Source organism: Scylla paramamosain, chromosome 1, assembly GCF_035594125.1.
Source record: "Scylla paramamosain isolate STU-SP2022 chromosome 1, ASM3559412v1, whole genome shotgun sequence".
Taxonomy (NCBI): domain Eukaryota; kingdom Metazoa; phylum Arthropoda; class Malacostraca; order Decapoda; family Portunidae; genus Scylla; species Scylla paramamosain.
This window is the reverse complement of record NC_087151.1, coordinates 3,685,001-3,698,744: the sequence shown is the minus strand read 5'-3', so window position 1 is coordinate 3,698,744 and position 13,744 is coordinate 3,685,001. Positions and strand designations below refer to the sequence as shown.

Genomic DNA, 13,744 nt, shown 5'->3' with positions numbered 1-13,744 from the left:
AGGGCTGGATTCACATAGTTACTTTCTTCCACTCCAACATCTTTCCATTCATCATAACTCTATTTTCTCTCTCTTAGAAATAAACCTCTCAATATATCCAATATCCAAGTTAATTTCACAATTAACCTTTTATTGGATGTTTCATCAAACTGTTTCATAAAATAGACATGTGATATTAAATAAATGTTCCTCATCCAGTACACCTGTCCATAGTCCCATCATCTTTAGTATGCATTTCTTAAGTTTGCACAGTGTTTTGATGAAATCAATCAAGTGCTCAACAATCAGTGGCACCAATGCCCTTTGAGGATAAGAGGTCAACTAACCACACCCTGGACCTTCTACTTCCTGTTATCCTTATACCCCATTGGTCCACGTGCAATTTCCTATGGCTATGATGTCATATTACCTTCTTAATCTGTGCCATTCACAAAGTTATGATTGGCCAAGCCTTCCTGCCTTTTTATCCCACTGTCCAGACAAAATTCTCCTTTATAATGCTGATTAATGATAACCAATGCAAGCCTCTGGGGCACAAGGTACATAAGTGTTGCTGCTCTGTAATTGTTCACTTTACTTTTGTTATTGCTCTTGTTATTTTCATATTTCTTTGCCTGTTACTACTTTCAGGTTTGTAAGGTAATATAAACTGATAATACTCTGAATGAAACTTACTGTACAGCATATCATGACTGACAGTGATGAGACACTAACATCCAAGTTTTCCTAGCAAGTAAAGTAGGCATGATGACACTATGACACTAGTGATGATGATATGAGTGATGACAGTGATGAAGAAACAGATAGAAGTAAAGGTGAAGGAGAGCACAAACATGAAAATGATAATGAAGGTTAAGATACATCAACCCCTGTGAACAGTCTAGCTGCAGGAGGCATGTGGGTACCTGTGCTACAGCCTCATGTGGGGCTGCCTGATATACCCTTTACTGCCTCCTTTACTACATCCCCCTTCTCAAGACAGTAAACCTGCTCATAATTTCAAGCTTTTCTTTAGTAATGACATAATTGATCTTATTGTTGACCAATCAAATTTTTATGCAAAGCAGTGGATAGCAAAAATGCAGATGATCTCAACAGGAAGAAATGGTCTTGCATCCATTTATGGATGAAACAAGATAAAACAACAAGAAAGGAAATCCTTGCATTTCTAGGAATAATCATGAATATGGATCTCATACGGAAACCAGCTTACAAGGCATACTGGGAGTCCACACAAACAAGTCAGGGCACACACTGGTTTCCGCAACACTTTAGCAGAGCACTTCGAGCTGCTCCTGAAATTTATACATTTTGTAGCTTAACATTCTCTTAACCAGATAAGGATGATCCTTCATTCAAATTCTATAAACTGATGCCTCTGACAGAACTCTTTCAGCATAAATTCAAATACTATTATCACCCATGTCATAAACCTTCAGTGAATGAGAGCATTATTGGCTTTTGGGAAAAGACACCTCACCTACAACAGTACATGCCAAATATACATCATGCTAGGTTTAGCCTGAAGGTTTGATGTTTATGTGATCGACATGCACATTACGATTGTGAAACTGCACCAATATGCCTTGAGGTTAAAGTTTTTGTCAGTATCCATGGCATCCACTAAGTACTGCAGAGTACCAAATGTAAAGTGCCTTAAAGGCACAGATCACACCTTGGTCCATAGGCTGGATGAGGAAGGTGGTGTTGGGAGAGAAGTACTTGATTTGTACATTATCATAGTAAAAATTGACTGGGTGGCCACCAGCATTATGTATCACCAACAACACCTTAAACTTGACCTAATTTGCTGAGGCACTCCTTGACTTCAGGGACGAAGCACTGATGAAACCAGTTAGACAGGAGTTTTGTGATCCAAGTCTTGAGGTTGTGTATCCAGTGGACAGGTGAAAAATTCTTATTTTTTGTTCTTGAGAGCCCTTGGATTCACTGATTTATAGATGAGATGGTTTCATCAGCCTCCCTCCAGCATTGCCACACATGATGAGGGTGACTCAGTCCTTGTGTAACTTGAATCCTGTGGCTTTGGCTTCCTTCTTCATGATGAATGTTCTGGAAGGCATCTTCTTCCACAACAAGACTCATCCATTTTGAACAACTGGTTCAGCTTGAACCCAATCTCCTGAATAATCTCCTTGAAGTTCTTGGAGTAATTTTCAGCTGCTTCAGTATCAGCAGAAATAGCTTGTCCATGTAACATCACATTATGTATGTTTAACTATCTCAGAAAATGGAAAAACCAGTCCTTGGTTGCTTGAACATCTTCAGGTTGTTCTTCTGTTGATGATCCTGGTTCTGGTTCCATTGCTTCAGGAACTATTGATGTACCTGGTCAAGGTCCTGGGGTATAAAATCTCTCATATTAATCTAGAGCTTCATTCCAAATGGTGTTGCTGTCCAAAGGAATATTCCTTTTCTGGCACTCTTTGATCTACAAGGCCAAGGCAGATTCCATTCTGACGATTGTTGGATTTCTCACAACCCCAATAATATTTGTGCTTCCGCATAAGCTAGAAGCAACAGTCAATCTTATTGACTTTTCAATCTTCTTTATGTACTGGACAGTGCTCTCATTCACACCATAATGGCAGCCAACTGCAGCGTAACTTTTGCCTTGCTGGATCACATCCATTATCTGAAACTTTCTCTTCCAGGGTCATTGCCTTCTGGCGCTTAATTCCTTGTCAGAAATCTTGGAAGGTGCAAGGCATTTAGGCGCCATTCTAAATCTTGAAATACACAGTAGAAAACCATAAGGAAAATCAGAAGAATAACAAGTATGTAGCGAAAGCGGACTGGGCAGAAAGACATGTTTCACTGGGAGTTGTAACAGTCACACTTCAGAACAATAAGTAATACTGTTGTTAATAGAGATGTAGTTGACCATTCTTTTCTATTTATTGGTAAATGCAACAAAAACTAAAATTCTGCCTCTTTAGATTTAATCAAGGTAAGTGGGATCTCAGCAAACATCCTGTGTCTAAGACTTGCCCAAGAGTCTGTTTACAAGTCCAGCTGTGGCACCTGAAAACTTCAGAGTGGACAAATGTTGAATAAGGAATACCAGTGGAATATCAGTATTGTACTGATGGGTAAATGTTACAAGTCCCAGAAAAAAGCGTGTAATTTACGATAATTGAAAGAATAATCTAGGCTCTTTGGGCTGAAAGACTGAGCCTGTGGTGACATCTGGCAACTCTGAAATCTCTCCATTAGTTAGCTTAGGTTAGGAAGAAAATCTGCAAATATGAGAAGATGCGAATGCTGAACCATGAATGGGCAGGGGAACACTATACATTAGCTGGTAGCCTCTCCTGCCCAGCATGGCAGTATCCTCACTCAACCAACGTGGTAACACTGCAACAGAAATGCATAACCCAACTCATACCAATGAGCAGCAGGCCTAGCCAGCCCAGGACCCCAACTTTCCACAAGTGCTGCTATCTTGTCCTCTAAAACTACCATTACAACAGGTCACAAGAAACACATCTAAATTTAGTTTGGGTAAATTTTGAGAAAACCCAGTCCGACATTAAGAAATAAGTAGTGCATCAATCATTGTATTTTGATGCCAAGTACACAAAGTCGGCACTCTTGCCTGTCAGAAAGTCTTAGGAAAAATTGTTTAAATTCCCTAAAAATTTCCCTGAATGAAGGGAATTCTATACTGCTTTATTTTGTTTTATATGCATCAAAATACGCTGATTGATACATTCCTAACCTAACCTAATCAAACCATACCTAACCTAACCCAATCCAAGTCTAACTTAACCCCATCAAGAACGTCAGAAATCGGCACTTGTCCATCGGAAAGCCATAAGAAATATTCCCTATGTTTAAGGAAAATCCCTATCAGCAGTAATACTAAAGGAGTAATTTGCGACGGAAAGCGTGTAGAAGAAAAGCGTCTTAGAAAAATGTCTAATTCCTAATGGTGCACTCCTTTTTCGTGCAAGTTAGACTGTGTTTTTTTCTAAAAATACTTGAGCTCAATATCACCAATTCGATAAGTACTTGACTGACATATCTGCACACTGCTGTTATTGCACACTGGTTAATGATGTCGCAAAATAGGCCATGAAGCCTATACTCTATCAATCAGGCATGACAACTGACGACTCTCAGAACACTGCACGCGATCGACAGCAACTTAAAGTTTACACAGTGATTCTGCCTACCCCCGATGACTGGCATCACGCGGTAAGAGGTAAAAGGGCAGTTCTAACCTATAATATAGTACACAAGGAGCCACGCAGTCTGGGGTCAAGACTTGGACATCAATACTGGCTGGACGACACTCCCGAGCTGCCCCACCAGCTACTGCCCACCTCTCTCCCCAAACTCAGCACGTGTTTTCAAGCTACGAGACAGTGCGGTAAACTGTGCCTAGCTAGAAGCTGGCTGCTGACTTACATTACAACAACACAAATAATACTGCCATCGATGAACACTGAGTATAAACTCCACAAACTCCGTTTCAACGTTCAAAAGTCCACTGCGGAGCAAAGAATCAACAAGAAGTGAGCATCGCCAAGTCGTACTCGAATCTTTTCCTATCTTCATTGCACTTGGAAACACACTTTCGATCAGTTTACAATGGTTTATTCTAGATGAGTTTAACTTATGCTTTGATTTTAATAAAGATACTCTTTTAAGTAAAACTTGCATGCAAAATATTACATGAGAAGTCTTGTAAAAGTGACAGTGGCGTTTTCCCGCCTAAGATAAACCTGTATAAACACAACAATGTTGCATTGCCATTTGTGGAATCTGAAACCCGGCCCATCTGTGTGACCGGAGCACTCAGTGCACCCGGCGGGTGTCGGGATGACTCACCGCCACTGAGGAACTCACCCCGCTGCTCACATCTTACGTCACTATCTAATTTAAAACTATACATGTATACATGCTTATTTTCTGTAGCTGATTTCATCTCAAGATATCTGTTCAACGACACAATTATATTAAGACGACGAAGAGCATCAAGGGTGGGCAAAATCATAATTATGATCACACGATTAGGCGTACGATTATTTTGTTAATGAATTTCTTTGCTAGATATTATCTCTCAGTCGTTATTAAGTATTGTACCCATAAATTTAACTTAAACCTGATATTATAAAGCGTTTCATGTGAGAATTGCATTTTTCATAAAAAAAATAATAAATAAAAAAAATATTAATGATCCCTCTAATGTGAACTGAGATAGAATAGATAGAATAGGTACCCCGGAAAAGAGATGGTGACTTCTCTGCTAGAAATGAGCGACTACAGTAATAGTTTTAAGATCCTATTTGAATATTATTTATATAATTTTAGGGCAAGGAAATGCATTTAGTACTCCTATCTATCTATCTATCTATCTATCTATCTATCTATCTATCTATCTATCTATATATATATATATATATATATATATATATATATATATATATATATATATATATATATATATATATATATATATATATATATATATATATATATATATATATATATATATATAAATAATCATTTATTTATTTATTTTTCTTTTTAAGTGATAAAACGTGTTTTCTGTTCAGGCTCTACATAACTCACAGCGTTGTATGCAACGATAATTACTCTCAGTGAGGTCTAAAGAACTGTTCAGGGGGTGCTGTGAACTTATCATTAAACCCAGCTGTGATCTCACTGAACGTTTCCCTTTGTGTCTCACAACACAAGGGGGAAGTCACAGCCTACCCTCTAAAGACAACTCTCTTCCTCCACACAAAACTACAAGCACCTAATAACACACACACACCCTTCACTCAAAATTTTTAAAATCATCATGGCGACTCCTACACCAGCCTCAGAGTCCCCATCTGGGGAGGGGACCATAAATGTCCCCAGGTCGGACTGCCTTTCTGTCGACGACCCTAAGTGTCTTGACACCCCCCTTTTTCTTCATTAACTTCTGCAACATTCGCGGTCTAAAATTTAATTTTCAATCTGTAGAACACCACCTCTCCTCTTCTAAACTTCATCTTCTTTTCCTCACTGAAACTCAGATGTCTGAGGCAACTGACAGTAGCCCCTTTTCTGTTCCTTCCTACTTTCTCTATCCTCATTTTCGATCCAAAGCTGGATGCTGCGTTTATGTGCGCAATGACTTAACCTGCTCTCGTGCCCACGCTCTTGAATCTTCCGAGTTTTCCATCATCTGGCTACGACTACAGAGTCACTCTCAAATTAAATTTATCTGTGCTGTATACCTCTCACCTAACTCCTCTGAATATAAGAAATTCTTTGACTACTTAACTTCCAAAGTGGAGCACATTCTGACCATCTTCCCTTTTGCAGAGATCTCCATTCTTGGAGACTTCAATGTTCACCACCAGCTTTGGCTTTCCTCTCCCTTCACTGACCATCCTGGTGAACTAGCCTTCAACTTTGCTATCCTCCACGACCTAGAACAATTGGTGCAACACCATACTCGTATTCCTGACCGTCTTGGAGATACGCCCAACATCCTTGACCTTTTCTTGATCTCTAATCCTTCTGCTTATGCTGTCACCCTTTCTTCTCCGTTGGGCTCCTCCGATCACAATCTCATATCTGTATCTTGTTCTATCGCTCCAATCCCTCCTCAGGATCCCCCTAAGCGAAGGTGCCTCTGGCGTTTTGCCTCTGCTAGTTGGAGGGACCTGAGGATTTTGCTGATTTTCCTTGGAATGACTACTGCTTCCGTGTCAGAGACCCATCTTTGTGTGCCGAGCGAATAACAGAGGTGATAATGTCTGGCATGGAGGCGTACATTCCTCACTCTTTTTCTCGTCCTAAACCTTCTAAACCTTGGTTTAACACAGCTTGTTCTCGTGCTATACATGATAGAGAGGTGGCCCACAAAAGATACTTAAGCGTTCCATCACCAGAATCTCATGCACTTTATATTTCTGCCCGGAACCATGCCAAGTCTGTTCTCCAACTAGCCAAAAACTCCTTCATTAACAGAAAGTGTCAAAACCTTTCAAGATCTAACTTTCCTCGTGACTTCTGGCATCTAGCCAAAAATATCTCCAATAACTTTGCTTCTTCTTCTTTCCCTCCTCTATTTCAACTAGATGGTACCACTGCTATCACATCTATTTCTAAAGCTGAACTCTTCGCTCAAACCTTTGCTAAAAACTCTACCTTTGACGATTCTGGGCTTGTTCCTCCCTCTCCTCCACCCTTTGACTACTTCATGCCACCTATTAAAATTCTTCGCAATGATGTTTTCCATGCCCTCGCTGGCCTAAACCCTCGGAAGGCTTATGGACCTGATGGGGTCCCTCCTATTGTTCTCCGAAACTGTGCCTCCATGCTTGCACTTTGCCTAATCAAACTCTTTCAGCTCTGTCTGTCAACATCTACCTTTCCTTCTTGTTGGAGGTTTGCCTACATTCAACCTGTTCCTAAAAAGGGTGACCGTTCTAATCCCTCAAACTACCATCCTATTGCTTTGATTTCCTGCCTATCTAAAGTTTTTTTAATCTATCCTCAACAGGAAGATTCTTAAACATCTGTCACTTCACAACCTTCTATCTGATCGCCAGTATGGGTTCCGTCAAGGCCGCTCTACTGGTGATCTTCTGGCTTTCCTTACTGAGTCTTGGTCATCCTCTTTTAGAGATTTTTGTGAAACTTTTGCTGTTGCCTTGGACATATCAAAGGCTTTTGATAGAGTCTGGCACAAAGCTTTGATTTCCAAACTATCCTCCAATGGCTTCTATCCTTCTCTCTGTAACTTCATCTCAAGTTTCCTTTCTGACCGTTCTATTGCTGCTGTGGTAGACGGTCACTGTTCTTCTCCTAAATCTATTAAGTGGTGTTCCTCAGGGTCCTGTCCTGTTACCCACTCTCTTCTTATTATTCATTAATGATCTTCTAAACCAAACTTCTTGTCCTATCCACTCCTACGCTGATGATACCACCCTGCACTTTTCCACGTCTTTTCATAGACGTCCAACCCTTAAGGAAGTAAACATTTCACGCAGGGAAGCCACAGAACGCTTGACTTCTGATCTTTCTAAAATTTCTGATTGGGGCAGAGCAAACTTGGTATTGTTCAATGCCTCAAAAACTCAATTCCTCCATCTATCAACTCGACACAACCTTCCAGACAACTATCCCCTCTTCTTCATTGACACTCAACTGTCCCCCTCTTCTACACTGAACATCCTCGGTCTGTCCTTTACTTATAATCTGAACTAGAAACTTTACATCTCATCTCTAGCTAAAACAGCTTCTATGAAGTTAGGTGTTCTGAGACGTCTCCGCCAGTTTTTCTCACCCCCCCCAGCTGCTAACTCTGTACAAGGGCCTTATCCGTCCATGTATGGAGTATGCTTCACATGTCTGGGGGGGGTTCCACTCATACTGCTCTTCTAGACAGGGTGGAATCAAAAGCTTTTCATCTCATCAGCTCCTCTCCTATAACTGACTGTCTTCAGCCTCTCTCTCACCGCCGCAATGTTGCATCTCTAGCTGTCTTCTACCGCTATTTTCATGCTAATTGCTCTTCTGATCTTGCTAACTGCATGCCTCCCTTCCTCCCGCGGCCTCGCTGCACAAGACTTTCTTCTTTCTCTCACCCCTATTCTGTCCACCTCTCTAACGCAAGAGTTAACCAGTACTCTCAATCATTCATCCCTTTCTCTGGTAAACTCTGGAACTCCCTGCCTGCTTCTGCATTTCCAGCTTCCTATGACTTGAATTCCTTCAAGAGGGAGGTTTCAAGACACTTATTCATCAATTTTTGACCACTGCTTTGACCCTTTTATGGGACTGGCATTTCAGTGGGCATTTTTTTTTTATTGGATTTTTGTTGCCCTTGGCCAGTGTCCTTCCTAAATAGAAAAAAAGTGGCATACTGCTATTCCATAAAAATAATAATAATAATAATAAATAAATAATTAAATAAAATGCGGGAATACCAACATACAATAATATGTGAGATATTTGTATATTTAGGGAATTTCTTCTTCTTCTTTTTTTTTTACATCTGAAGAAAATGTGTTTTGATGTAGAAATTCACTGAAGAAAGATGCTACAGCTGTAGTAAGCCATACCTACCACGTATGTAGCGCTGCCTCCATACATTCAAGGGTGTAATGACGGATCACTCAAGATCATGGAAGCATGGTTAATGCCAAGCGAAAACTATCTAGGCCCTGGAAGTCTGATTACCACTACGGTATAGCTAAATGATACAGTACTCAGAGAGCTTCGTCCTGAAAAGAGTGTATAGTAGCGGTCAGAAACAGCTAATAATACATTGTAGGATTCATTGCCAGGAATGTTGTAAAAATAATATTAAACTGTTTGAGGCAGTGGTTAGACCTCATCTGGATTATAATGATATACATTTAAGTCCTCATACTACAGGATGGATATGCTCGTACGTAGGAGTACTAGTCGATCTGGTTAAGAGACGGATGACAAAAACATGTGTTGCGTAATATCCCTTTCGAGAGATTAAAGCTTTTAGATAATACATTCGTTGTAAAGATTTACGTACAAGGGAAATAACTAGGATGATGTAAGAGTACCTTATAATCTATATTTAATAATGGATCCAACATGACTATGTAGTTCCAGGTTGAAACCTGCATGACTTCAATGTACCCTTAGGATGGCCATCTAACCAAATATAAGAGAGAGAGAGAGAGATTGTAACATAATTGCCTCCTGGTGCTATAAGCTCACTTCCTTAAAAAAAATAAAATAAATAATAATAATAATAATAATAATAATAATAATAATAATAATAATAATAATAATAAAATAAATAAAAATAGTAAAAAAAGAAGAAAAAAAGAAAAAGAAAAAAGAGCATCATGAAGTTGAGTAAATTTTCCTCTGGCTATGCTTCTAGTAACGACATGAATCAATGAAGAAACAGATGAAAAAAAAAAAAAACTTACAGAGCATCATAAAACTGAGCAAAGTTTCCTCCAGCTACTCTTGCTATGCCGGCGGTTCCATTTGTAATGCTTCGTGTTTTTTTTATTTCTCACATTGAAAAACCAACGCTGTTTGAGGGAGGAAGCGACCGACTCCTGGTTGCTTCCTGTTTGTGTGTGTATGTGTACACACACACACACACACACACACACACACACGCGCGCGCGCGCGCGCGCACGCTACATATTATGAAGGAGGCGGCCAAGGGCAACAAATAACTGATAATGAAAATGATGAAATAGAATAAATAAAGCCCGCCGCTTTCAAAAGAACTGAGTGGAGCAGGGTTCTAACTGGGTTGGCTAATTTAGTTCCGGAGGCGTCTTGATACTCTTCTTTCGAAATAGTTCAAGTCCTACGAAGATGAAAAAAAAAAATCAGGCTTATAGAGTGAAGAGACTAAGTAACACTTGCATTCAAATTTAACAAACCAGGAATGAGAGTAAATAGGAAGAACTGTGCTGAGAAATCACAGATAGGGAAGCACATAGTTAACAAGCTCAGAAGAGTAGTATCCATGTAAATAAATAACTGTTGAAGACAGCAAGAAATGCAACACTGCAGCGAAGACGCAGAGTGTGATTTCAAAGACACCAGTCATATAATGGAGAGGAAGTGAAAACCGGAAGTTTTGACTCCAGCGTTTAATAAAGCTGTATGAGTGAAGTTCCTCAACGGTCCAGACACCAAGCTGTGGCTAAAAGTTAGAAGAACCATGAATATTTTGAATGGTATATGTTGCATGTAAATTGCAACATGGTAGAATTCTTCCAAGATAATGAATAATGATGAATAATTCATATGGTTTTTGTATACTAAACGTTCGTGCTTGACTTACTTACCATCTTCTTTCGTTACATTTTGGAGGTATACGGTGAAAGCAGGTTAAATAGGTATCACGTATCTGGATTTCCAAAAAGGCATTTGACAAAGTCCCCCCACAAATATTTACGAGTATCTCCGGCCAAACTTCCAAGTGGTTTAGGGGGTGGCTCTTTGAACAAAATAAATAAATAAATAAAATAAAACAAATAAATAAATAAATAAATATAAATAAGTAAATAAATTAATTAATAAATAAATATAAATAAATAAATAGATAAATAAATAAACAAATAAATGAATAGTTTTTAAACGATGTTTTGTCCAACTCACTCAAAGTAAAAAGTGGCTTATCCCAGGGATCATCGTTTGGACCTGTTGTCATAGATACACGTATGTTATCGACTATGATGATGACAGGCATTTGCAAAATATCAAGATTTGCTGATGACACGAAGGCTGACACTGGGTAGAGAAATCTTTCAGTCATATTCAGATAGAGTAGCTTGCTAGACCATGAATGGCAAATAAACTACGATCGTCACATTGCACATCGGAAGTAACGACGATCATGCTTAGTACCTACTTATTGAATGGCCAAGAAGTTTCTGCCGAGAGATAGGAAAGGTATCTTGGAATCATAATATCTGATTATTTTATGCCCAGTCAGCGTTGTTCAGAAGTAGCTGGAACCACTACTGGTTGACATCGCAAAATGATGTATCGGAAAAGGACAAAAAAAAAAAAAAAAAAAAAAAAAAAAAAAATATATATATATATATATATATATATATATATATATATATATATATATATATATATATATATATATATATATATATATATATATATATATATATATATATATATATATATAATTCGCTTTTTTAACTCTACTTTGAGTGCTGCAACTTGTATTGGTCCTCATACTAAAAGGAAAAATAAAGACGGAAAAATAAGTGTAGTACGAGAGTAAGTGCAAGAGTACAACGAAAAATAACCAAAGCTAAATATGGCGATGAGCAGATAGGAGAATTTAAAGTGTTCAAAGGATTTGCTGATATGAATGCTGATTACTCTACATATGGTCGATCAAACATAACAAAACGACGCAACACTACAAATATAACCAGTAAAAAAAAAAATAAAATAAAAAAATTCTCGTCGGACAAAGCCGCCAGTATTTTTATTTATTTTATTTATTTATTTACTTATTTTTATTGATTTATTTTTTATGATGTGCAGTTTTACCTGGGTAGTTGTTTCAGTAGTGTTAGTTCTTAACTCGCCTCTGTGCATATTTCCATGTAACTTTTCCATCCTGCATGGTCTCTCTTCCTTTTCTGCTGGCCACGGCTGAAGAGAGTATTGGATGGGAAGGAGCCTTATACCATAATATGACGTCTCTCCCTTTGGCGCAGATTGTGTAGTTTATCAAAAACATCCAGCAAGTCTTCAGTTGTTTGTTGTTCCTTTCACTAAAAGATCATTTCTGAGTTTGTATACGTATTAGAAACAGCTGGTGATAGAACAAAACACTGTGGAACAATATATATATATATATATATATATATATATATATATATATATATATATATATATATATATATATATATATATATATATATATATATATATAAATTGCTATGCGTGAAAAGAAAGAGACTGGCAACATTAAAAGAAGGGAGAGAAAGGGATGACCTAATTACGATGCATGAGGTGATAATAAAACTTAACCAAGAAATAAGTGGATCTCTTGATAAGGAACAATCGAGAAAAGGGGTCACGATTATATAATAAAAATGAGCATTGTTAACACTATGTTCTATCTATGAAGTGAATAAGACAATGCGAACTGGAAACACCCATGGTATCAGAAATGAGCTGAATATAAGCAGAAAAAAAAGTTAGTATCAAAGCTGATTTCAACCAAGCACACACACACACACACACACACACACACACACACACTAGTCATCGCCACCACCTATATTAGTCAGAGTAGGTGAGTAGGTAAGACACAAATTTGACGTTTGTAACAAGAAAGGAGATAAGAAATTTAATATCTGCAGGACAACCCTTCTAGGCCACGGTTACGTTGCTGATTTGCCAATTGCGTACTCTCGTGTGTGTGTGTGTGTGTGTGTGTGTGAGAGAGAGAGAGAGAGAGAGAGAGAGAGAGAGAGAGAGAGAGAGAGAGAGAGAGAGAGAGAGAGAGAGAGAGAGAGTTATGAGTAAATTAACGGGGGAAAATGGACAACGCAAATTCATCACCATTCACACATAGAGACAGACCAGTCCAAGTCTCACCCCAGGTCTAGCTGTACCTGTAGTGGGTGGCTCTACTTGGCGACCTTCCATTTCTTACGGAACCATTACCCTGCGCACCACTACTGTATTCTGTCTTTATGCCAACAGTCCATACGTATATTGATGACATGAGACAAACTTCTAGTATTTGTGTATTTGTGCATATATGCTCTATGCTATTAGATGATACGCATAAAACAACCCAGGGCCGCATTCTCCATTTCATTAACACGAGAACTTGCAGTAGGCTCTTGTAGCAGTTAATAGAGTTTACAATAAATATATATTTGTTTTCTTCTGTGGCTTGAAAGATGGTCTAACAACGATTCTGCATCATCTAGTGAAAAAAAAAAAAAAAAAAACGACGAATGGTGTCTGTAGTTCAACTTTACAAGATATGTATGTGTTCATTAGACCTTTCACAATTGTGCTTAAAAACAATGTCAGATCTGTGTTCCGACTCTAACTTGTGCGATACTTATACGTACTATGCCTGCTTTCAGGCAAGGGCGAGAGGCATATCTCTTTCCCTTGTTTCAGGAGCACAGTTTTCAAAATAGTTTTCCTTAAAGTGCACTTACATCAATATTAATGTGTATCTTTGGCAACTCTCTTTTTAAAA

General features: G+C 38.4%; 1 protein-coding gene across 11 annotated transcripts in view; it reads right to left on the bottom strand.

Annotated features, from left to right (window-relative positions):
• Window positions 1-4,565, bottom strand: part of LOC135116471 (protein phosphatase 1B-like) — a 61,129-nt gene extending 56,564 nt beyond the window's left edge. For 8 of the 11 annotated variants that reach the window (XR_010276359.1, XM_063984138.1, XM_063984056.1 and 5 more), the window contains exon 1: window positions 4,435-4,565. The gene's annotated coding sequence lies outside the window, so the exon portion shown is untranslated. Of the gene's footprint in view, window positions 1-4,247 lie in introns of all 11 variants that reach the window. The other 3 variants (XR_010276365.1, XM_063983891.1, XR_010261082.1) reach the window with 2 other exon arrangements.
• Window positions 4,566-13,744: the final 9,179 nt, after the last annotated feature.